This window comes from Filicampus tigris, chromosome 1 (genome assembly GCF_054856515.1).
Source record: "Filicampus tigris isolate MCC_2025a chromosome 1, RoL_Ftig_1.0, whole genome shotgun sequence".
NCBI classification, from domain to species: Eukaryota; Metazoa; Chordata; class Actinopteri; order Syngnathiformes; family Syngnathidae; genus Filicampus; species Filicampus tigris.
In genome coordinates, this window is record NC_141217.1 from 12,473,920 (window position 1) to 12,500,544 (window position 26,625).

At 41.1% G+C, this 26,625-nt stretch overlaps 1 protein-coding gene across 6 annotated transcripts in view; it reads left to right on the plus strand.

Moving 5' to 3' along the window:
- The window catches only part of ncam2a (neural cell adhesion molecule 2a), a 239,390-nt gene that overhangs the window by 18,092 nt on the left and 194,673 nt on the right, over positions 1-26,625 (plus strand). The window contains exon 1 of one of the 6 annotated variants that reach the window (XM_086025131.1): positions 3,596-3,759. The exons of the other annotated variants lie outside the window; for them this stretch is intronic. The gene's annotated coding sequence lies outside the window, so the exon portion shown is untranslated. Of the gene's footprint in view, positions 1-3,595; positions 3,760-26,625 lie in introns of those variants that run through there. 6 annotated transcript variants of the gene reach the window in all.

Genomic DNA, 26,625 nt, shown 5'->3' on the forward strand with positions numbered 1-26,625 from the left:
ATTCACACATTATTCCTATTACAGATATGAATCGTTAATCGCGCATACGCCTTTTTGACAGCTATCTTACTCCATACATGAGTTGCATGGCTGATTGATCATTTCACGGATAATGGTCCTGACCCATTGCAGCCACTAACAAGATAACATATCTTTACTAATGCTCGTTAGCAAACTTCATTTCCTCCATTTTTGTGTTTTCAATCCGAGCCGGAATTTGATTATTTATCATTTAATATACACAATACCTCTAGGTATAAAGCGAAAAATGGAGAGTCTCTGTCATCAACATGCATGAGTGTGGTCAGTGAATGGAGCGACCATAGCCAGCTTTAAAATAGCCACTCACCTGTTTTCTCTTTGTATTATTCTAATTTCACAATGGTGGCCAGGGAAATTCACTTCTTTCTTGACAGTTGTGGCATGTTGTTTGTGGTTGAGTAAAAAAAAAAAAAAAAAAAAAAAATACAGTAACTGTGTCTTAAACGTGGTGCCTCACCATCATCAAGGCAGAGTCAGAGTACGGTACCTGGAGAAATAACTTTTGTTTGTACTTTTGCATGCAAGATTTTCCTTTTTTCTCCCCAGGTGCTTCTAGCCATGTGATTGGATTGCATAGATTCGCTCAAAAAAGGAAATTGTTATCATCCGTGAATGTAATCATATTAGCGAAGGGCATATTTTATGACAAAAATAATTCCTACGGATGTTCTTCATCACTGCGAGGCATAGCAAATTTAAAAAAAGAACACCCGGTTGAATGCTAATAAAATATGATGAGCTGGGCGATTTCCTATTTTGGCCATTTGATCCAAATTATATTCTCCTTTTGCATGAGCACTTTTGGATCATCTGAAATTACGGTGCTTTCGCCTTCCAGTAGGAGTTATGATTCATGTCCAAGAACCCTCCTCAAAGGCAGAGTGATGGCCAAACAACCCAAACACATGTCAAGTAGCGTTCATTAGTCCCGCCATTCTAAACGGCTCATAAATCAGAACCATCTGGAAACACTCGTAGGGTTGCGAAGTGGCGATCTTGAAGCACCAAGCCAGTTGCCCTCTCCCCAGCACTGGCCCATGGCCAATCAGATTGTGGGATCCCGTGGTGAAGAGTGATTGCAGACACACGCTGTCCACACCATGGCCGACAAACTCTGTTCATAGTGGGCGTTTTAAACAGTGCAGTGTTGATTGGAAAAGATGGGGACAATTGCGCGAGGCTAATGGGGCTCAGGTTGAACCCTTTGAGTGTTGCCATGCTTTTTTGTTCTTTTTCACAAGTTACATTTGACCTCTTTTACCAAGAAGCGAAAGCACAAGAGGTATTGCTTTAATCTCTGTTTGTTTCTTATAAACTCCACACAAAAAGCACCTGAAGATGGAACTTGGAACAGAATGAGAATTTGATATCACGATCGTTATGACCAAAAAAATCGCAGTTAACAGCATCAAGCCAAGGCTAAAAAAATGTACATGGAAAAAAGATAGAACCTGACTAAAAGCACTGACTTGCATGCACTAGGACCCACAGCAAACAACCAACCAAAGTAATATTTCATGCATGCAAAAAAATCACTATAAAAAAGACTAAAATGACACTTATATATATATATGTAACAGCAAACTTGCCTTGGTGTACGTTTTTACGTGGTAGTTAACTTTTTTCTAAATGAATAAGCTTGAATTAATTTTCCAACATCCACACTTCTTTGCTAGTCCTCTTTGTCGCTGGCCAAATATTGACGTCATCTAGTCTGGCGGCGTCTTTGTTATTTCGAAACAACAGCGATTATTAGTCTGGTGGCAATTGGAGCACTATTGAATGCTATTCTACTTCATTTGCTTGTCACTTCAAGTGATTCTTTTAAGTTGCTCTATGCTGATCTATAAAGTGAATGTTATCAAGTGAATGCCGTGGTTGTGTTCCTGATTATAGTAAACCAACTGGATCCGTGGTTCACTACTCACGCATTCACCGATTCACTTTTTAATTTTTTGGGGTGGAACCTCTCCTCATACGTCACAACAATTGTAAGATGTTGGTAGGTTTGTCGAGGAGGAGCTAGTTTTAGCTTGGGTTATTACTTGACCACAGATGCATGGTTTCAATCTAATGAGTGTCAATCAATATAACCTCAAGCATCTTTATTTTAGAGTAAATGCTAGTAAGATAAGCTTAATGTGACATTTAAGGGTTTTAGGATCAGAATTTTAGTTATTTTTGGTTTGAACTATTTTTATAGGCAGTTATAAACATTTTTGGGAAGAGTGTCATTCACAAATGTTTTTTCGCTGTTCATGGCAAGGCCCTATCCTCAAAAAGCAGGTTTTCTGTAAAATCCTTTTATATTTGGAGTTTGTTTTTGATTATCCCTGTGTGTATTAATCCTTCATTTTGGTTGGTCAGTAGGCTTTGTTTTATTCATACATAATATATCGCAGACATGATCGAGACACTCTGCACATGCTCAACCGCAAGAAATACTGGTCTCTGTAGTACAGGATGTGCTTTTATGCCGAAGTGCAGTGTTTGGTGCGCAACCGCCGCAAATAGACAAGCAGAGCTAAACAAGCTCAGAGACGCAGCACAAAAGCACATTTTTGGAGCGAGGAGGAAACTGGCTGCTTCATTCCTGTGCTAAGTGACATAAATATCAAATGTTTATTGACAGTTGAAAGTAACAAGCGGAAATGACGTGCATTCGAGTCACGCTGTGAGTCGCCGTCACAGTGAGTTATTCAAATGACGGAGCAACTTTGTCCGCTCAATCATGTAAATGAGATATTCAGAATGTTTCAGAAATGGGAATTTTGACCTTAACCCGAATATTGACTGCATGTAAATGTAGTCACTATGGTGCTGGGGACAAAAGAGAAGAGACATGGACGTCGTAAAGTCAAAACGTTGTAGGTCGTGTACGTCGTAATTCGCTGACTTCCTGTATTTCAAAAAAATTCAGCCCTAGTATGTATGTGTCACGGTTCGGCTTGATGCAAAGGTGTGGAGGACCCAGATGCGAGAGGGCGAGGCAGGAGGACAGTTTAGGAGATTTTAATGATATGAAATGAGGTGTAATGAAATACAAGTGACCAGATACTGATACTTGGCGTGGTGACGAGAATCGGCTTGGCATGGCGATAAGGCTTGGCTTGGTGTGGTTACGAGGCTTGGCGTGAACTGGAATTAGCTTGACAAGATGTGGCGTGGCCAAGAGAGGACTTAGTGTAGCAACAAAGAGATATCTTGGCGTGGCAAAGAGAGTTGACTAGACTTGACTGGATGACAGGAAACTCTGTGACACCAACAGATATTGACAGCATGACAGCAACAATGACCCGACAAGAACTGAAACAAAAGCAGGGAACTAAATACAGACATACTCACGAGACAACGAGAAACACCTGGACAAGACACGAAAGGTAGGAGGGAGCTAACAATAGGGAGCGGAAGGAGCACAGGTGGATACAATAATCATAACGAGACAGGAACACTGAAAAAACATGAAACTAAAAAAACCCAACAAGACAGGCAGATCATGACAGCATGTGTGCGTGTTGTACTTACTGATTGTATGAAATGCCTAAAATGAGGGGCGAACGTTGCGGTTAAATCAAGCATGGGTGAAGGTGGCTGACAGTTGTAGACTTCCTTAGCACACCTGCAATTAAGACCGAAGGAGACATTTTCATCCCGGCGCTGATCCTGTCTATGTCCTCGCTTCCCTTTCCTACCGTCTCCGGGGAAATCACCAGTGGGGTGAGTGCAATGCCATTCTCTGATACTCCTCCATCCACCTGTGCCTTCCTCTGCCCCTCCTGCTACTAATTAACAATTGCCCCATCCGCCAAAATCAAACTATCTGATTTGAGCTGTCTGTGTCTTCAATCCACCTGTTTGCCTGCGATGTTTGCCCTCACAGCTGCATCTTCCTAATTATCGCAGACCCTCCTTACACTTCCTGTCACATATCTTCTTTTCTGCTGGCCAGCCCTGATTCAAAGGGCCTTGGTACTGAGGACAAACTCAACCAAAGGCGTTAGACTTTCGCTGCTTTGTAGCTCCGTGAGCCGCTCGATAATGTTTAGACGCTCGGATGCAGATGTGGTCATGTTGCCCAATGGTGTGGGAAGCGGTTGACGAGTCTCTGCCTTAATGGGTCTTCCTTTCATACTGCCTGTCTTTAGCCTGCACTTTATCAAGTTTCTGGTTTCTGCACCACCTCCGGCCTTTGTTCGTCCTTTAATTTCCTCCCTTCTTCCTTTCCGCTACCTGCAAATATTGTATCTCATTTGAGCTTGAGACTTCACCATTCATATAATTCTTTATTGTCTCTTATCTTTGTCATATAAACTTTAATCTCCTGTACTTCGCATCACGGAAATAAATGCGAGAGTGACTTGTTAGGTGTTTTCTTCTCCATCAGCAACTTTCTTTGAGGCGCACACACGCTTGAGCAATGCAAAACATAACCATATTTAAGTCTTGCTCTGTGCCCAAAACTATGGGATTATGAAATCGGGAAGGGTTTCTGGCTGCTCTGAGCGAAGAATGCGTGTTATTTGCCAGTATTTCCGCGTTGTTGATACAACCTGTGTATGCGGCGCCATTTGGGAGCTGCGCATTCAAGGGGTGCTGGAGCAGAAAGCCGTACACAACTTTTGAAAAGTTGTTCAGACTCATTTGAGTGTGTAGTGAATCGTATCTCTGTTTCCCCTTTCCTTTTTTCTCCACTTGATATTTACATATTTTCATTCCAGGCAGCAGATGTGTACTATATAGCAACTATACTGTAACGCAAGTGTGTGGGAGTGAATAGGCAGTCATGTCTTCTGGTGTTCTCTCCTGACAATGTTACCGGTTTTTGTTTCTTTTTGTTGAAAGAAAATGTAATGCGATTGTAAATCCCTTCCGTGGTGCCAATTTCTTCGTGCTTCATTTGATTTAGTTTTTTTTAGCCCCACAAAAATTACTTTCAGGGGTCAGACTTTTTTCATCACAAACCTTTTTTTACTCTTCGGGATCATTCTTAACTGTTGAACACACGCATTGGCAGATTGGTTGACTGAAGTGCTGAAGGCCCTGGAGGAGATTTGGAAGACGGCACTTGAGAGGTTCAACTGTCTTAGCGTTCTTTGTGTTATTGTGCCGACCGCGACAAGGAAACATTGTCCTTTAAGTCGCAGAACAATGTTGTCTCTGGTTGCATTGGGCTTGAATTGTGGATACTGAAAGGAAATGGATTTTGTTGACTCCCTTATCACATCTAATTAGGCTTAGCTTTCAACGTTGTAAGCAGAGATCAGCTGTCCACATGTTTCGACACGGTGCTCCACTTACCAAACGAGAGATGAAAGGAGCAGATCTGCTGTCTGCACTCTTTTTCCCTGCCAGAAAGCAGATGTTAATCACCAAACAGTTGCTGTACAACTGTACAACTTGAAAACACAGTAGCGCCACTCCTTTTGGCTTTGGTTGACGCTGGATTCCAGAGTTCTGTGTTGATTTTGAAACAATCTATTTTGGTTCTATTTTGATCTGATATATTTGGTTACAAAAGGGAGGGATGAATGTTCTCCAAGGGGATTATTGTGCTGCATTTCACTTTCTACTTTTGGCTTCCTCCATGTCTGGCTGTCTTTGTTGTCCAGTCCTTCAGCGATTCACCCACCCCTGGTCCACCAACGCATCACAGGTATTGGGCCCTGTTGTCTGTCCTATCGCCACAACAGGCCAGCCAGGAAGTGAGCTGGAGTGTGTGTGAAACTCAGATGCTCACACACATCCAAGCTCAGTAATGGCGGGGAGTGGTGCGAAGGCTCCAGGATGAACTTTCCTTTTAGCCGTGTTTGTCATTTGGGTGCACGTGGACGCCAGAATTGCACCATGGCCTCCTTTGGATTTGCCCTCATTCGCCGGGTACTCTGATTTCCCCCACGAGCAAACCATGTGTGTTTGGTTTATTCAAATGTTCCCTCCTCTAAGATACTGACACAAAATCTGGATCGGTCCTCTTGAGGTGGGACACTGCTGCCCACTGCTCCTCAGGGATATCTTAAAATCCTTCTAAAGTGAAATAAAAATGCCTTGTGAGATTGATACACCACACGGAAGAGTGTTGTTTGAAACCCAGCCAAATTTAAAGGATTGCCAAGTACGTATATTAAATGAGGCTTCAAAACCATGAAGCTGTTGTCTCCTGTGTCAACCACTGGGGGTGTGTCTGCTGAATGCACTGAAATCACTTTCTTATACCGACAAATCCCTTTGTGTTTGAGACAAGGATATATATATATATCCGCTTAAAGCCTCCGGTGGCCGGAATGTATAACCCACTAGGTGGTCACGGAGCGTGGCCACCGATCTTTGACCTCCATATTTGATCTTGAATGGTGACCCTTAAGTAGCAGTCAGTGGTCTGTGACCTAAAGGAGATTTTATGTGGCCATGAGGCCAAAAAACAGATAAATATTGTGAATTATGTATGCAGAGCAGATGTCCATCCTTCCTAGCCGGTTGTAGCGTAACAACATTGATTCCGGGGTGCAACATGTATCCAGCTACGTTCCCCACCTTATCTCTATGAGCTCCTCCCGTCTACGCATGCCTCAGGAGAGAAGACCAGATGCCACTGGTGGTACCGGGAACTAAGCGGAGGCTCAGAGGAGATTGAGATTTTTCCGTTGCCACTCGCTCCATGTGGAATGACCTTCTATTAAATGTTAGGCAAGCCCCCTCTCTACCCATTTTTAAAACTCGTCTGAACACATTTATATTCTTTGGCTTTTGACTTGAATACGACTCTGTGTTCTTTCAGTGTTTTATGTTCGCTGTTTTTATGTTCATTTATTGTTTTAAAAGGGAAGTCAACCCCAAAAAAATGCCTTTACAATATTATGCGGTATGCGCCCCCACTAGTCTAACCACAGCATTTTGATTATAGTTCCATTTGTGGAATAGGCGTAAAGAAGCACAATCTACCCATTTTTATCCATGTCAGGGGGCGGCCATTTTGTCACTTTCTGTCGACTGAAAATTACTTCACAATTGTTCAGGGCTCAGTTAACAAACAGTCACAGCTCACTTGTTTTCTGAAGCTGAGCCGTGATTGGTTGTTACCTGAGCCCTGAGCAACTGTAATGTCATCTTGAGTTGACAGCGAGTGACAAAATGGCCGCCCCCAGACATGGATAAAAACAGGTGGATTTTGCTGCTTCACTCATATTCCACAAACACAATATTAATCAGAATATCAAGTTTAGACTACTTAGTATGCATAGAACTTATTATCGTAAAGACATTTGTTGGGTTGACTTCCACTTCGCGTCTTTGTTTTTGTCTGGTTTCTACTTTTTGTACAGCACTTTGTATGCATGTGGTTGTTTTTCAAGTGCTCTATAAATTTGATTTGAGTTGTGCACAAACAAGTTGCTTTTCTCTGCTGAAATCTCCCCTCAAAAACCCAAACAATCCTTTCCATCGAACATGTGTAATCCATGCTGTCATTTACGCTTCAGGAAAGATGAAAAGGGAGACATCATGGAGTGAAAATGATAGATTAGCTGCCTGCTGCTTATCAAACACCTTCAACACAGCAGCATCATTTGACTCAACTTTGATTTTCTTTGAACCAGTTTCCCTTTTCTGCTTTTTTCATCAGCAAACGTTATTTTTATCCACACTTATTTTTACAAAATGCCACGAGAGCCACTCGTGTTGTCGCTGCCTCGCAGCGGCATCAGTAAAACATTCTGAAATGGATTTCAAGGAAAGCGTCAAAGCTGGTTAATCGGCTCAGCCTGGTTAGATTCAACTCACTTTGCCTACCCCCGCTTCTCTGTAATCATCCAAATCTGACAAGATGATTAATCATGATCAAACAAGGAAGAGATTAGCATTTTTATTCAGCTGTGTTTCATGTGTTGATGCTATGATGGGCCGCGTCTGCACCTGAAAGACACATTTTTGCTTCAAGCTGAGGCATGAGAGAAAAGCGCTGGCCAAAAGACGAATGCGTATTAGTTGGTAAATTCATGTCTGGACATTTAATCGTGGGACTGTTATTTGCAAGCTTCAAATCAATTCCATCCCTGATCACTTTTGCACTCTTATGTTGTTCAATATAACTTTAAATGCACATTAGCACGACTCTCGCTTGAGCGGCCTGTTAATCATCTTTCCTTCACAATGATTAGTTCCTCATGTCCTACCGGAAAGTCTGTCTTTTTGATCGGTAATTTATTCTACAAAGTAATGGAATGCTTCACAGAGGTTGGTGCCGCAAAACAAACGTCACGCTGGGTCACTTTGACCAGCTAAACGGAAATGGTTTTTACACTGTGCTGTGCAGCACTCGTTTTTTTTGTGTGCGTAACCGACGTATATGTCTGTTAATTGTATTGTTCTCAGAGTCGCAGAGAGGTTAAGATTTTGCAATTTTTTTTGATTTCGACCTTTTTGTAGACCCTCAATTAGGACTGAACCTAATTCATCCGATATTCATTTGCACTGGCAAGGGGCTGGATTGCTGTTTGATTCTGGATAAATAATTTGTCCAGTTTTCTTTGGATGCATTGATTAATTGGGTTGTTCACAACATCTGGTGAAAATTTGATCTCAATACCATCCATCCATCCATTATCTATACCGCTTATCCTCACAAGGGTCGCGGGCGTGCTGGAGCCTATCCCAGCTGTCTTCGGGCAGTAGGCGGGGGACATCCTGAATTGGTTGCCAGCCAATCGCGGGGCACACAGAGACAAACAAACAACCGCACTCACAATCACACCTAGAGTCCAATCAACTTACCATGCATGTTTTTGGAATGTGTGAGGAAACCAGAGTACCCGGAGAAAACCCACACATGCACGGGGAGAACATGCAAACTCCACACAGGGAGGCCGGAGCCGGGATCGAACCCACGACCTCTGAACTGTGAGGCGGACGTGCTAACCAGTCGCCCACCATGCCGCCCATCTCAATACCATCTTTGGAAACATATTTAGTGATAAAAATGGTGACGTGTTAAACACTATAGTGTTTCTGCTTTTCTAGTGCATAGTGCTTGTCTGTGTTTGTTCTTTGGCTTTTGAGCCGACGTGAGACTGACAGTTTTCGGTCGGTGTTTTCCGGTGTCTAATTTATATAGTGTTTTGTGTTCATTTATGTCTTTCACGTGTTGTATTATTGCTATTTTGTTGTTGTATGTAAAATTCTTTGTTACAGCTGTAGCAGTAGCTGTTGTGAAATGCGCTATATGAATAAAATTGTATTGTCTAATATCCCATAGAAAATGTTGATTCTGAATGCTGGACATTGTGTGTGTGTGTGTATATATAGATATAGAGATAGATATATAGATACATTTCTCTGTTACACACTACAGTATTTACTGTTAGGGTAAATTATGGTTGTGTGGTCTCAATTGAGCAGATCTGATCTGAAGCTCTTTCCAGCTTCTGAGGAACATTTCAAGGCATTATGTTGCACGAACAGGAATGTCGAGGGGAATTAAATCAAAGGTGGTGGGGGGGAAAGTGCTTTCAAGATCATACTGTATAAAAGATGGTACTATAAGTTTGCTCACAATGAACCCAAGCCCATAATAAAATCATTTCTGGAATATTAATAATAGTCAAGTAAGGACAGTGAGAAAATGAGGCAGCTAGATGTATTTTTTACTTTACGGTATGTATTTTTAGCCTCTTTAATATCATATTCACTACAGTTATTTGTCATTAGAGCAGATGTCAACCAAAGCGCTTTTACAACTGTATGAAAAAGTAGATGCTTGAGGTGCCTACAGGTTGAATCTTAAATCATTCTGACACGAGTGGAAGTATTTGGCTGACTGAAATGGAGCAGGATACGATCAATGGAATTGTTTACTACACACTATTTCCACACTTTTCCTGCATGTTGTCACACCTCTGCCTGATTGAAGGCGAGAGTTTGGCGAGGGGACAGAAGCCCTGACAGACCCTCAATGAATGAGCGCAGCAGAAAATCCTTGTTAGTCATGCAGTGACACAAGGGGTAGTGAAATGTGCAAATCGACAGTGCACAGGCGCGCATACACACTTACGATGCAGTAGAGAGGCGACACACACAATTGTAGGTTTATCACACGCATCTTTATCCACCAAAGAGAAATGTTGTCCTCGTGCTGTGGCCGCTATCTGCCATCCATCAGGACAAAGCATTGTGCCATAATAAATCAAGCCAACAAGGTTCATGTGACCCCGTTGCCCCCATGATATGATATGTGTGATGTTATTACCCCCGAAGACCCGGCGTTTGTCTGAAAAGCCGGATGGCTGGCGAGGAGGTGAAGCGTGCGGTGGCCAAGGTCAAGGTGAAGCCGACAGGGAGCCACGCCTCACATAAACCAATCCGCCATAAGGCACGTCCACAGTCTAAAACAGAAATGTACATATAACTCGATATCGAGTTAAATGCATTTTGGGCTTTCATCCGTCCAAAAACTCAGCTCACTGAAAATTGACTTTTTTTGACACAAGGGATGGTAGGTTTGTTGTTTTTTTGTCTTTTTCAAATAGTTCTTCAGATTTCTGATTTGCTCAAATTGATTTACACCAGGTTATAGCCCCACCTGTTGCTTTGGCATGACGATCTGAATATCTGCCTGTCTGTTTGTCTACTTGAAACAAACATTTGGGTGATAAAGCAAAAAGTCAAGGATTTTCTATTTTCCACGGTGGTTAGCAACCCTACATCGCACTAGAATAGTTCTGCCCCTGTCCTGAGCAGCAGCAGAATCTCATCTCCATATTCAAAACCAAAACCAGGGCAATCTGTACTGTACAAGATGACCTTGACATGCTGCAGAAAGGGATTGTGATTCGTGTGATTCATTTCATCATCATTGCCATGTTCCTGTTTCTTTGGCTGCATGTTCTGCTAACAAGGAGAATCAGACTGCTATTTCGGCGCAACAAAAGTGGAAGGAAAATGCCGATTTATTGCAGTTCTTGCCACCGACATCTATACATAGTTTCAACAATTCTTCTTCATCAACACTTATATTGTCTTAGAATTTTTTTGTTCATTTTCGAATGCCAGCAGTGTGATTTTTTTTATTTTATTTTATTCTATTTTTTATTAATCCTGCGGTTAGATTCCGCTTGCCATTTTTGTTTGTTTGGTAGATTCCTTCCGCTGTGACTCCGTTCACCTCTTCTAGTTATTTTGCATCCTCATAATTATCTAGTCACGTTGACCTTTTGTCCTCGTTGTCTTCTTGTTTCGTATTTAGTTGCCGTTTCTCATGTTCGTGTGCACCCTTGGTTTAATACATTGTTTGACTGCTCTACTTTTGTCTGCTTTGGGGTCCACGACTCAGAGTATTCACCCATGTCAGGACTTATAAACTATTGTTACTATTTTAGTGGGCATTTTACAAAAAACTTGCGGTCTTTTTATCGTCTTCTGCCATCTGTTTATCCGCCATTTTGTCCGGCCGGACCTAATACGGGTGTACTCACCTATAGACTGGTTCAACTATTATTTTAAATAGGCTTCTCAAAAATGTTTGATTGATTTTTGAATTATTTCAATGAGTGCAAAGGGCACTAAGCTGTGAATGTTTCTGCAAATAGCCCACTATCATTACCAGGGAATAAAACACTCAATTGTCTGCGAAAAGCCTCCTTTGCGTGCATTGAAAGGAGAGCAGCAAGTTGACACGAATGCAGACAATATTTTTGTCACTGACAGATGGCCTTTATGGTCATCTCGTTGTGTGCGTGAAGTAAAGAAACAAAACATAAAATCGACAGCTGCTCAATGACTACGACAGCATTTGGAATAAAACCCCTCTAAATGGAATGCCAACAAGCAGCTCAATGCTCTGCGCCTCCCCACGCCACTGTGGCATGTTCTGTTGAGACTGATTCAGATACATGGACTTAGGATCCATTTCGCAGTCAGGCAGAACCTGCTGTCAGCTGCGCGCACGATAGATAACACCAGACGAGTGAGGAGGAGTAGAAATGTTCTCCATGAACTCGCAGTGAACCTTGCACTCCCCTCCTGACATTTTATACCCACGCAGCAGACGCGCACGTACGCAACTATCGCAGGCGGCCTCCCATTTGGCCTGTTCTTCCAGAGAGAGCTGTGCATGCACTAATAGGCTCCAGTGGTCGACTGTCACTTAGCGTGATGAGAGGTGACAGTGTGGCCCTGCGGCGCCCTCGTTCTGCTGATGGCGAAGGTCAGGATGGGACAGGTGTCTGTCAGCCAGTGGCAGTTATGATCGGCAGGGAGGGCCGAATGACACGACCCCAGCGTCTGCCCACGTGCGACAGCGTCCCGCGTAGTGTCGTTAACACTTTCATCCCAAGCCACTATTCCACCGTGGCCTCCGTTGTTGATGATCTTTGCCAGCGATTCGGTTACGGGCTGTGTTTGATGCTCCCAGCAGCAATGCACGTCAGGCAAGTCTACTCATTCTTTCATCGACTCTATTTTCAAGCACCTCATCGCTTATGTTAGTTTTCACCTTTCCACTCCAGAGGCATGCCTTGCTTTTTCTTTTATTTTACAAGGTGTGACTTTAAGACTGTGCTCACACTTATTTTGGTTCTTTAGTTTGAAGTGAAGCAAATGAAAAGACTGATACACCTTGCATTGCACATTAGGTTCAGTTCCACAATGGTGTCTCGGCCCAAAAAGAAAGAAAGAAAAAAAAAAAAAAAGAAACAAATGTAAATACAATAATGTACGGGAATCATTTGGGAGATTTGGCTTGGTATATTTTGTCCACAATCTACAATTTGGCATCTGGGAAGCCCTACAATGCCAAAAGGGAAAGTAATGGATGTAGCTGTAACAATAGAATTGTTAGATTTGAGTTGATGTTGCTTGGGGGACGGATTTGAGTGAGGGAACGGGCGAGTGTTTTGCCAGTTTTACGAGACTGGAGTAACATACTGTATTGTATTAGATTGTCTTGTTATTCCAATAAAAGTTAAGTAAGCAAGTTAATGCTTTAATCGTCCTCTCTGTAGGGTCAGTGAGAACAGACCGGAATGAAACAGTACCTAGCTGAATAGCTATTCAGCATCCATAACTTTAACTAGCTACTCAGCTAGTTACATAACGGTACTGTTTGTTACCTGCTTGCTAGCGGTATTAAAAGTATGAGAACATTATGTCAAGTTTTCCTTGACGAATGGGTGGCTCAAACCGTCCTCTCTGGAGCACTGAGATGACATCATGCATGTTTTTTTTTTTCTTTTTTCTCAACACATAACATTGCCACTGTCACAACAGTGCCTGTTCCTCCATGGTGTTGTTTTGTTTCTGTTATGGTAATGATTACATCCTGTAGAGTTGAAACGTTTGCTGGTCCCGCCTCCCCTGACCGCTTGATTTGACCTGATTAGCCCAGTGATTGTAAATGATGGGACACTGCGATGTCTTAATGTGTCATGTTTTGTTGACAGTGTTCTGACCGAGACGCAGAAGGATTTTTGGACAGTAGTCTGACATTGTGCCATCCTGAGAGACCAAATTTGTCTTGTAGTGTGATCTGGGCATAAGAACCATAAATACTGTGGGATAGGTTCATTTTTCAGTGTTGGGCAGCTTAATAATATCAAACTGTAGGTGCTCAGCTGTTCCATAACATCGGGATCAGACTAATTCAATAGAATAAAGAGATTTAGCCATTAGTGTCATCGAGAGAAAACCCTGTATCCCACTCACACTTTGTTATACAAAACATTCTGACACGTGCATGCACAAACATGCAGTCCCCAAGCAGATGGCACCAGATGACCTTTTGACCCCATTTTGCTTATGTGATGAGTGAGCACCTCCTCGCTCGTCAGGGTCGCTTAACTACTGCTTAGTGTTAATGAAGATGAATCATCCAGTTTCATCAATCGATGATGGAGTCCCTGTACTCAAATCCCCTGAGGCTCCGGGAACAGACAAGCGACGATACTTTAGCGATATTCCGGTTCACATGCAGAGAACACGCAAGAGACCTTCAATGAGCACAGCTTCTGTCGAGCGGTGCACTTTCTTAAAGTTGCACGGTGTTGTCATGATTCGACGGCGCCGGCGCTTCCCAGTTGCGTGCCCCCCTGGAATTCCCGTCCTCTCTGAGTCTTCAAGCTGCGTTATCAGGACGCGGCAACTCTTTCTTGGCGGCGAGCTGCGGCTGCTAGCCAGGAGGAAGAAAGCATCATTGGCAGATCACACGGATCTCGCGCTGCTAACGCGGCGAGAAAGACGTGCAAGCTTCACCTCGTTGCCTTTGTGAGCGCGTGCTCGCGTTAATCTGTCGGTGGATGTGTGTCACTGTGAGAATTGGGCCTTTGAAATAACTACAAATAAAAAGTTTTCTAGTTATGCAACAAGAAGCCAGTATCAGGCTGCCAAGTACTTGGAATTTTTGAAAAGTAGCTGAATTTTGCATAAAAAGCGTCAACATGCTTGAAATTGTGACAGTTTCACCTTAAACTCTGACAGGAACCCCTGCACTCGATTTGTAAACAGCTGGCACATTTTTAATAAAACTCCTATACAGTGTGCATTAATTTCATTTCCCACTGTTAGTATGAAATAATTTAATTTAAAGCAGAATACAAGTTTCATTACATTTTTCTTGAATTTCAATGGTTTCATACATCAGAAAACGGCTGTTAATCAGTCGGTGACCAAGAATTATTATTTTTGCCCGCAGCCATTTCCATATCACCCAGCAAAGTAAAAGATTGATTTCTCTCTCTGCTTTTTCTTTGTCATCTGTTTGAGGAGCGGTAAAAGATTTGTTGATGTTTTCTCCTCCGTTCCTACTGGATGTCAAATAGTTGGTTTTGTTCATTTTGGATTAGAACATTCTCCTGCAGGCAAACGGATTGAAAAGCTCATTCTTTGTCTGGGCTCCTCGTGCAACTTCAGACAATGTGCGAGAGTGTATTTGCTGGCACAGTCTGCAGTTGTTGGAGATCACACTAACCAGCATTCTATATATGATTATCTGGTCTATTTCAGCCTGCGTGATGGCATCACAAGGCGAGGCACAATTACGTCATATTTCGTGTCCTTCTAACAAGTACCAAAAAGAAGAAAGGAAAGGTTTAAAACTAGTGCCTGAGAAAGATGGGTTCAATATTGCTCAACAATCATAGACCTTAGATTAGCGATTGAGATGCCTGAATCTTGTATTGTAGTCATGTCAAAAGAATTAAGTAAATACCAGCAATGTTGAAGTCAATAGAATAAAAAAAAAACAAAGTGCAGTCATTTCAAAATTGTCTTTCTGTATACTGTGACCAGACCTTAAGTTTATTTAACTGTTTAGATTTGTGGATATTCTGACATTGCTTTTGTTGCATAGCTATTCAGCTTGTTCCCGGATTTGACTCCACATACAGTACAGACACTCAAAAACATTTTTCGAGCAGTTAAAATGATAGGTAGTGTAAAATCTCCATAGCCTCTCAATTTTTGGACTCTCTCTCAATACTGTTGTAAACTGATCGGTAACAATTCATTGAAGGGTTTGACTAGGACAAGTGATGTGTTGTATTTGACAAGATCCTTGAATTTTAACAGTTGTGACTGGATGAATGATGTGTGAGCAGCACAGCTTTTGACGCAACAGTAATACTGTGATTAAACCGTCTGAACATTTATGACTAAGTCATATTTTGGATTCCTCTGCCCGCTGCCACATATTTTTGAAGCAGAACAAAGGTGATTTGGGGATTTTGATTACGTTCAAATTTTGGGTTTGTGTGTTAGTACATAGGATCTGACTCATCGGTTGTATGAAAGGACAAATATGACATTTAACCTAAGCAATGCGTTCTCTACTGCACACACACAGACCGAATACCTATCCAGTTCCCGAGAGGATACTTGCTATGAGTGTATCTCGAGGCACAATCTTTAACGCTTCACAAATTCTTCTCTGTCAGAGTTTTTGCTGAGTTCTCACCAAGTTAAAGACCTCGGAGAATAAAACATCAAACCTCAAGGGAAGCAAAACTTCCAGCAAAGTGATTGATTGCAGGTGAATTCATGTCAGGCTTGTGTGTACGCCTTCACGCTGTCGCGTTGTTCTCAGTCAAAACAGGGAAGATATTTATAGCTCAATTAAATCTGATATTGCCTGTTATTTCACTGGGAAAAGGTTGAAAGCACATTCATGTTACATACACAGCCTCTTGCTTACATGATGTGTTGTTGCTTTGTACAAACTTTTTCCAAATCATTAACTGTGGTTATATCTGATGGGGAGAGTGAACTCGTCACTGAGAATGTCCCTGAAGTTGGGTTCAAGATGTTTGTGCTGTTTTCCTTCCCATTCTCATTTCTATAAACTTTTTCCCATTGCATCCATTGCATGAGGAGAAATACAATTTAAAGTTATGGTACAACATCTTTGAAGGCCAACTGGAAGCAATTCAACTTCATTCAGTTGGGACTCCTCTGAAGAAAAAGGAAGTGTGCACTTGAGGATTTTTTTTCTCCCACACATGCTGCAGAAGTGCAGATTCCTGTTGAGCCTATTGGAAGCATCACAACCAGGCTGAAATGGCTTTAAATCCCATCTGGTAGAACTGGAAATCGGCAAGAGCAGTGCTGTGCTGCTGCTAAATGTTGGTTTAGAAAAGGCCCAGTTGGTTTGATTCAATGGGCAACCGCAGCGCCTCTCACTTGGTGTGGAGTGGATCTGTTGTCCTGACACATTTAAACTCTTTCTTGTTTCAATCAATCAAAACTTTGTTTAATAAATGCTTTTTCAACAATCATTGCACCTGAAAGTGCTTTACAGATTAAAATCATTCCCAAGCGCCAGCGTGCCAGGGAAGTCAATGCAGAGCGGTGAATTTGGCAACATTTCTCAGTTACAACCCAGATAAGCAAAATGTTGTGGCCCAGTGATGGTCAAACAACCCACCTGCACTTGGCCCACATAACTCAATGAATGACGGTCCTTAGTGGCCCACATATGGTATCCACATGTGGGCCACACAAGGCCCATATCTCAGCCAAATCATATAACCATAGCTGGCCCTATGATGGACCAAAACTGGTTCCTGATTACAGTCCTTTAGTGGTCGACATCTGGGCCACATAAGGCCCATATCTCAGACAAAACGTACAACCATAGCTGGCCCTACTATGGACCAGAACTGGTTCCTCATATCAGCCTTACTTCAGTTCAGGTACATACATGTAGATTAACAGTTCAACATCGTTCAGTAAATGCAGTAAATATCCAATTTTTCAACATCGATAGGTACAGCTTATACAAAGGTGCGGCTTATATATCGTTTTTTTTCTTCTTTTTTTTTTTAAATAGAGTGTGTTGTATAAAAGTGCAGTTTACAATCCAGAAAATACAGTAATTTTCCCAAGAGGCCATATGATAAACGGTTGGCAAAGGGCAAGCAAGTTTATGACTGGGTGGCGACCAGTTCAGGGTGTAGTCTGCCTTTTGCCCATTGTCAGTTGGGATAGGCTCCAGCACCTCCCCGTGACCCTGCACAGGATAAGTGGTTTGGAGGATGACACATGACCATATCCAAGGGGCAAAAGTACAGTAAAAGTACAGTCAATTTTCATAGTATAATATAGTATTTTCTAGCTTTTCCCTAATATCTTGCCTGTCCCTAAAATGTGTCACTACTGAAACACACAATTACAGAAGAATAAAAATAATTCTACTAGCCGATTCATATTTTTTTCCATTCCCCCCTCTACAGAGTATTTTTTATCAATTAATATATATGGTTTTGACATCAAAACCAATCAAAATTTTTAACAGAATTTAATATGACTTTTTCTGAAAGAAATCAACATTTATATGCTATTTTTCATTGCAAAATGTCGAAAGTTGATCATATTGACTTCAAAAGTCATCATTAATTAAAAAAAAACATACCCTTAAACAATCATTATCAAACATTGTTGGTTGATGATTCAATACTTTTTATTTCTGTTAAAACATCATTTTTTTCGGTAGTGACTGCAACATTTCAATGGTGACCATATTGTTGCTGCTATTGCAGTAATACTTTGTGTGAGGGTAGCATTGTAATCACTTAACTAGTTTTGCTATATTTTAACTTTTATCGTGTATTATGACTAATGAAACATTATTTTTTCTATTTTCTTCTGCTTTGTGCTGTACTCTGTTTCGCACGGGGTTGGGGTTGATCGCAGCTGACTTAGGCCAAAAGCAGGGTACACGCTGGACCGGTCACTTGTCCATCACAGGGCTCTTCATTGAAAAACTGTGGTTTCAGCTTCCAAATGAAAATTTAATTGAAATGGCAAACATTTTTGTAACATACATTTCCCTGTATGTATGTTCCCTCTCTCCCGGATGTTTTTTGAGAGACATCCGGTGGTCTTGTCTTTTCCTCTATGCTCTTCTGACTTTGCTTTGCTCTCTGCTGGATAATTCATTGGTAGACTTCAGCTTTCCTTCTTCCTTCCATCACTTATTTCTTTCTCTTTCCTTTATTAAATATTCTTTGGATTTTACTGGGTCATTGTAACCCTTGGCCTGTACTCTGTCTCTGCTGGGCTTTTTGCCATTTTGGTGTTTTTCCCTTCAAATTAAGATAAAATATGACATAGAATATTGTTAAAATCAGAGAGATCTATGCATGACATATGTATCTATGTATTATATTATTTAAAACTTACTTTATTAAAAAAATAAACATCATATTGTCACTACTGAAACCATTATTTCACAACCGAAACCTATCTGTATGTTTCGGTAGTGACTGTTTCGGTTTTATTTTTTCCTTCAAATTAAGATAAAAAAATATGACATAGACTATTGTTAAAATCAGAGAGATCCATGTATGACATATGTATCTATTTATTATATTTAAAACTTACTTTATTAAAAAATAAACATCATATTGTCACTATCAAAACCATTATGTCACAACCGAAACCTATCTGTATGTTTCGGTAGTGACCGTTTCGGGTTTATTTTTGTCTTCAAATTTTGATAAAATATGGAATACAATATTGTTAAAATCAGAAAGATCTATGTATGACATATGTATCTATGTATGATATAATTTAATACTTACTTTACTCAAAAATAAAAATCATATTGTCACTACCGAAACCATTATGTCTCTACCGAAACGTTTCGGTAGTGACGTTTTATGATAGTTGTTGACAATACTCAACAATGCTAGGCACAACATTGCTCAATGTGCGGCGGGCATAAGTAGCACTCCTGCCTGGGCCAGTTTAATGTTTTTTGTTTCTTTTTTTTTTTTTTTAAATGATGGAACCTTGTTTCCCACTGAAGTCATACCAAAACACTGTTCACGGATCAAAAGAACACACAAAAAAACATATCTATGTGAAATACGTGACGCATGGCGGCAACATCGAAAGGTTTGCCTGAACTAAAATGATAGTAGAAATAAAGCCACACCTGATTTTCATTTGTTAACTTTTAGTGTTTGAAAAAAAAAAGTATCATTAGGCTTCATCTTGGCAAGCTTTCGATTGGTTTACTCCAAAAGTGGATCCAAAGTAACTGCTACCAGTCTTCAATTTTTGCCTGGCCGAATCGCAACGCTTATCCCGAAATGCTGCTCACTCATCCACACCCACCAGAACTGAATCTGTGTTTGAAGCTGCATGTTGTCATTGTCAGATTTGTCTCTTAACTGCATCTTACTATGCTGCAGCCCAAATACTGCGCATTCATTATCATGCACTTGGCAGTCTAGCTCTGTAATGTACTGAGCGTCCTCATTTGCATACAAAGATGTCTCCCCTGCATAGCAGATGTAATGAAATTAGTATGAAGAGTAGAGGACCTTGGAGGAAGCTTATTGCACCACTGAAACATGTTAATACTGAATGCCTTATGTCAATGAACTGCTTGATGGTAGTCTGCCTTCACTTCTCTTGCGTTGTCATTTTTACTCCCACTTGTCCCCCAGATGCTCATTTTCTCATAAAAAAAATATTTGCTGTCGACGCTCCCTCAGCATCTTGCGCGGCGTCCCATCTATCGCTGCTAAATCTACTTTCTCTTTCAAAGGAGCACTTTCACTGTTGTCATTCTTGGCGCACTTGCTGTTGTCATTCTTGACATAAGCTGCACCGCATTCATCACAGACACTACTGTAACAAAAAAAAAAAAAAAAGAGACTATTTAATTCTATCCAGAGCACAAATTTGACTGTGAAAAGTTATGGGATGTTAATTTTGAATCTCCTCTTGTGTCAAGTGAGTCTTAATAGACTCTTGCACCTTTACTTGTTATAAAAGCTCAGTGCTTGCATTTAGTCTGAGATTGATCAATATCACGCTATTCTCTGTTAACTTAGGTTTGCTCTCTCTTCCGCCCAGTGTGAGTCATGATACAGTCTATACTAAAAACAGTTAAGAGACAATTGTGGGGAAAAAAAAGGGCCATAATTCACATTCATCACTTTTATTTCTTCTGCCAAGTCTCCCCTGTCTTTTACCTGCAGCTTTGTTCCCATTACTGAATGTATTGTCTGCCGCAATCAATAGCAACTCACAGCACCGAAATCCACAAATTGCAGGTTGGGGGATAGAAAGAGCTTTTGTCTCGCGTTTCCATTAATACGTAGACATTGATGCCGTCAACTGTTTAAGTGGTTGGTTACTTGCGCTTTAAAATGCCTTGGTGGATTTCAACGTAAGCAAATACGACAGATGGGGGGGAAGGATAATGTTTTTTTTGTTTGGGCCCATAAGCAGATGAATGTTGGGTACTCTGCGGATGACCTCCAAATTTACGTCATTAAATTAAGTCATTAGTGGCAGCTCCAGCTATGTTGGGGTTCTGTAGTATTCTGTGGCAGGAAAATGGTCATGATTCCACCACGTTTTCGGAAATGGACCAACTCAGTCAAGCTCAAGTTTACTTGGTGACAGCAATGCAAATGTCCAACCTAATTTACCACCTGCCAGTAAACAAATATATCTGCTTTGTCACCATAATGCCAGTATAACAGCTTTCAGTCATCTAGGAAGTATTTATGTTGGGTGTCTTTGGATTTTTTTTATTTTGGGCCATTGATCCAGGAGAACATTTGTGAGGCAGAGATGCGAAAACAGTTAACCGCCGGTTAACGAGCTCAGTTGAGTAGTCCAAAGGTGTCTGCGGCTCCCAAGTTCTTCCACACCAAAATCATTCAAGCATGTTTTTATGGAACTTGCTTGTGACGCTTGGGTGAAGTCATACTCAAAAACTGTATGTAGAAAAAGTCTAGATTAGAACATAATTTATACCGCACACAGCACGGTGTTGATGCCACGTTATATTCATTGTGCAATACATTTCTGATTTATACCAATAACCCCCAATAAAAATAAGTGCCGAAGCATGCCATACTGCTTCACAATATCTCCACATCACTACTGCATTGGCATTCATCAATAACAGGCACACTTGCATAGAATGGAACCGTCAACATGTTTTCGGTTTTCCTGGCTGTATTTGGAACTGAGTGTACATTGTCTCAGATCCTTTTCATTGTTTTTGCTGCTTGTGTCTACGGCAGCTGTCAGTATGGCAGCTACTTAGCGATGCGCCGCTGTGTGAACAAGCACAGTGACGGCTTGTGAGGGCAAGTTTGAACCGACAGTTTTGAGAGTGTCTTCACAGCAGGCAGTCGAGTCAGACGTCAGACGTCTGGAGTGCTCAGGCCACGGCAAAGTACGATGGGACAAATTAACTTGCAGTGCCATGCGGGTGCATAAAATGCATTCTTACATGTTTACATTGTTTACAGTTCTTGACCAATGTGTTTTCGACCTTCATTTAAATACAATAAGACCTGCACACGATCTACTACAAATGTAATATACTAAGGAGAGTTTCACTCAACTGCTACAAGTATAAGTGGTGCAGTAGTCTGCAGTAATATTATTCATGTGAGCACAGTGTTCCTTCAGTTTTCATTGGTGGTACGGTCCATGATCCCCCTGCAATAGGTGCATTTCCGCGAAATTGACGTTCACTTCAAGTTCTTTTTTTTACGCCTCTATTAAGCCGTTCCGAACCCCCACACAGTGTTCTAACCCTTTGTTAGGGTTGTAACTTGTTACACTTAAAGCAGCACTGGGTAGGAAATCCACCTTAATAAAAGTTTTTCACAACACTTTTGATGAAACACGTACTTACAAGTACAGTAGTTGTCATACCCTGGGGGGGTTTGTATCGTTTTTACTGGCACAAAGCAACTTTGAGGAGGATGGGATCAACCCTGGCACACAAAAAAATACAAATGTCCTGAATTGCTTTACGGCATACTCACTTCCTCCTTTTGCTATAAGGACGGCTCAGGATTTCACGACACTACGCGCTGGCACGCATGGGAAATGTGGTTAATCTTTGTCAAAACACTACAGCTTTTGTCCACATGGCGCCGCCATAATCAACAAAAACTGACATATGACACAGTGTTTCTTTAATAAATTTCACTTTTTAAATGCAAAATAAATAATTAATACCGGCGCTGTAAACCATTGTTGTGGAAACGAAAGGTAGTTGCCATGACTACTCTTCTTCTACTTTCATACTTTCAACGAAAGTTCTCCTTCGTATTTCATTTAAAGAAGAATGGTATTCATGGCAACTAGTGTATGTTTCCACAATAAGGACATACAACGCCAAAAGTTGCATTAACCCAGTGATTCTCAACCAGTGGGCTGTGGCAGACTAGTGTGGCGTGAGAGATCACCAGGTGTGCCGTAGGAAATTTTCCAATGTCAATTATTTTGACCAAAAAGAAAAAAATTCAAAAATAAAAAAGAAGTTGTATTAATGTATTTATGCCAACCATGTGTCGTAACAGGCAAAACAATAAGACGCTCTTCCACTAGATGACAGAAGGTACATAATGACCCTGTATAGCCAGTTTTTGTGAATCGTTATGTTAAGTGGTGTTCCGTGAGATTTTTTTTCAAACGACCAATATGTGCCTTGGCTCAAAGGTTGAGACACACTGCATTAACCGACCAGGATTGTACCTTAGGCTAAAATGCGACGCAGGATTCTGGTTTAGGTAAGCCATTTTCAACTAAAAAGAATAACTTTAACATGGTTATTAAACAGACGTTTCATCATCCTTATGTAGTGTCGGAGGCAGAGCGAGCTTCGTTCACATTCATTTCTGAATGCAGCCTACATTCAGCAGCTTGTGCTTCAAATTACTTTCCTTGTACTGCATGAGGCATTGAGCTCCAGTACTCTGTGTTTTTCGGGGCACTCTGAATAACCGAACAGCATATTTGAAGAACGTTCTGAATTTCCGAACAGTCTGAGTTAAGCAGTACGAACACACCCACGATGAGGGAATGGAGATTTTTGGGGCGACGGGCTCTAATGTTCATGGTCTCGGTTTTTGTCAAATAAATTGCCCCTCAAAAACATTAACATTTTTTTGACAGGTCTGGCTTAAAAAGAAGAAAAATAGCAAGAAAATCCTCAAAATAATGAGGTAAACACGCAATGGATGAAGTTATGGTCACAAATGAAAACCCTGTGATAGAGTGAAGCTGTAAAAACTAAATTGCAAAGTAGCGAGGGAACACCTGTGTTGTTGTATATTCTATCAACGTGTTCCTTGAAGTGTTGTAGCACCACTACAGCTGCTATTCGTTTGCCCGTCTATGGCCTTTCCCATTGTGGGTTAGCAGTAAGCTACCAAAATACAAAGTTATGTGGTTGTTTTAAATACAGTACTTGCACTTGTCTTTGTTTTATGTTTAGTTTGACAGTAAATGTCAACTAGGTGTAGCATTAAATAGCAAGAAGCCTTTTTTTTTTTTTTAAAGATTAGCCAAAAACTTATCTAAAAATATTTGCTCTCATATTAGTGGGTTGCTGGGTTTGCATGCACTACACAAAAAAAAACCCATTTCTTTCAAAAGCACAGCAAATGGCACAGTATGATGAAAAGGAATATTGTCAAATGAAAAAACTAGGCACAAGTTGCAAAGTCAAGTCCTAAAACGGGTAACCGGAGTCAAGTCATGTGACTCTTTTACCTGAAATGGTTCATCGGTAAAGTGGTAACCGTCTCGTTCCTACTTACAGTACCCTTGGACAAAATCCTCTTTGGTATGGTTTTGCATTTGTAATGCCACAATCCCTTGTTTATACTGTACGTCTTTTTCGAATTTGGGACATCTACCGCCACAATCCATATTTTGTTAAATAAATTAGGCATAAGGCAGATGCCTTGATAATGAAAACACTTGTTCTGTGTATCCCCGCAGTATTGCTTTATGATGTTTTTCTTGTTAGTGGCCCCAAAACTCACTACCTTTAAACTGTGTCTAATAAAATGATCTCTTTAAAAGCCCCCTCCAGCTTCAGAATTTCCAAATTAGCTTTGAAGGTGGTCAACATCATTGTGCTTCTTTTTTTCCACCTCAATATGGAAAGTCATATCACGGCCTATTGTTCAAAGCGCTTTGACGCAGCCTCCCCACAAAGCCTGGCCTGCAAATAATGTAAGAAGCACATTTTTGAAAGAAAATCTCAAATGAGGTGCGCTTGTGGAGAAATCAGCAATTCAAAGTGGTGTACTGTAAGTCATGCTTTCCTCCCCCCTGCGCATCAAGTTGCCGTGAGTCATACTTTATGCGTTGCCTGCTGGATCTGCTGAGCACCTGTCTGCACAGCAAGGACATCAGAAGTATATTGGCAATCATTATACAGCCGCATCTACTTTATTTTACAAGTTGGTTAATTACCACTTGCAAAGCCGGCTTCCCCCTGGAGCCCTCTCCCTGCACTGCTTCCATCCCTCCCTCCCACCCTCCTTGCATCCCTCCGTCTCTCCCTAGCCGCTATCGATCCTGACTGGGGGGAAAAGTAAACTTTCCGAGGGCTTTTAGTTTGTTTTGTTTCGACACCTTGATGATTCCCAGTTGGGTGGACTGTGCTAGCAAAGATGCTAATTTGTTCTTGACTAATGGAGAAAAAAAAAAATCTTTAAGCAGTTGCGCAATACCCAGGAGGAAAGGGAGCTATGGGAAGAGCTTGCTCGTACACAAAGCTTATTGCACTCTGCATGCTGATGCTGAGCGAGTTCAGACTGCGGTTTTCTAATTAAAGAGGACCTTATATCTACTGTGATGTCCTACTTTGTAACTGAAATAATGGCCTTTTTCCGCTCTTTTTCTTTCATGCTTAAATCTCTTGGTGGACTCAGGTAAGGCAGCCAATGTGCTTCACAACTTGGCGCACTCACAAACCCCCATTCTCGTATTTACACCTCCATATCCCAGAATTACACATTATGCTCCGGCTGTGTGTAGCAGATCATGACGGGGCAGCTCTTGTGTATTCCATGAGGAAGAAGTATGACAGACGCGTCCACTTGTGAGGATGCACATTTAAATTGCATGCAAACAGCAATTCATCATTGCCAGCTGTGGTGCTCACCGTGACTGGGAGGCTGTTTGATTGAAGTGCACAACATTTCCAGAGTGTGTATGTGTTCTCGCACAGTATTAAATTTTAGCACCTTTTCAAAAAAAAAAAAAAAAGCATCAACAAGCTGCTTCAAACATTATTCTCATTGTAAGTAAACAGTTTTTTTCTTTTTTGCATCCACCTCCCAGCTATGCAATCATGCATTTTGTATCAAGGGGCATTTGAGGCAACTCTTCATGTCCCTGCGTATACATTTGAACAGCTCATGTTTGGTGAGCTCATCGTTTTCAGTTGAAATGGCTGCTTGTATTTGTCTGCGGGATCATTGACAACTGGTAAAAGACGTCGGAGCCTCCGATGTTTGCAAGTGTCTTTGCCAAGATATCAGCCGTCCACAGAAACAAATCAATACTACAAGATCAACTTAAAAGGAGACTGTACAAGCCGAGAATTTCTTGTGTGTTTTTGTAATATGCCAACTTGGATCTTAGCTAGATTGCCTTTTATCCTCAGCATCTTTTCTTCTTTACTGCTGCACGTGTGCATGCAAGCTTCAGCTGGCCTCAGGTTTTATATATTTAAGCAGTGTTTTTCCCCCGAAGGTCACACCTCGTGTATGATTTTGCCACGTCTTTGCGGTGTGTTAGTGTATTTCATTAAATTCAATGTCCTCTTGCAAAGATTTGAACATGGAGACACTTGGGTCATGGTGTCCTTTCTCTAAAAGGACACTTTCAAAGACTTGTCCAGGCATGCATTAATAATCCCGCTATCATGTCCCAATCAGGAAACTGCAGGAAGCCTTTCAGAAGCAGTCCAGTAGTTATTCAACCATCATAAGACAATTTGTTTTCAAAAGGCCATCCTTGAACAAGGCGGCCATTGTGAATCTTCATGTAGCTCAGATGCCAATTGACAATAGAAGAATATTATAAAGGTCCATTTTTTTGCGTGTTGCTTTAGTCAAATTATTTGTTAAAGCATACTATTCAGGAAGATTTTAGCATTTACCTATCTTAATTATTTTTAACATATTTAAAGGGGAAGTCAACCCCAACATTTTCTTTCACAATATGTTGTATGCATCCCAACTAGTCCAAACACGGCATTCTGATTACAATTGTGTTTGTGGAATATTAGTTAAAAAGCAAATTCCACCTGTTTTTATC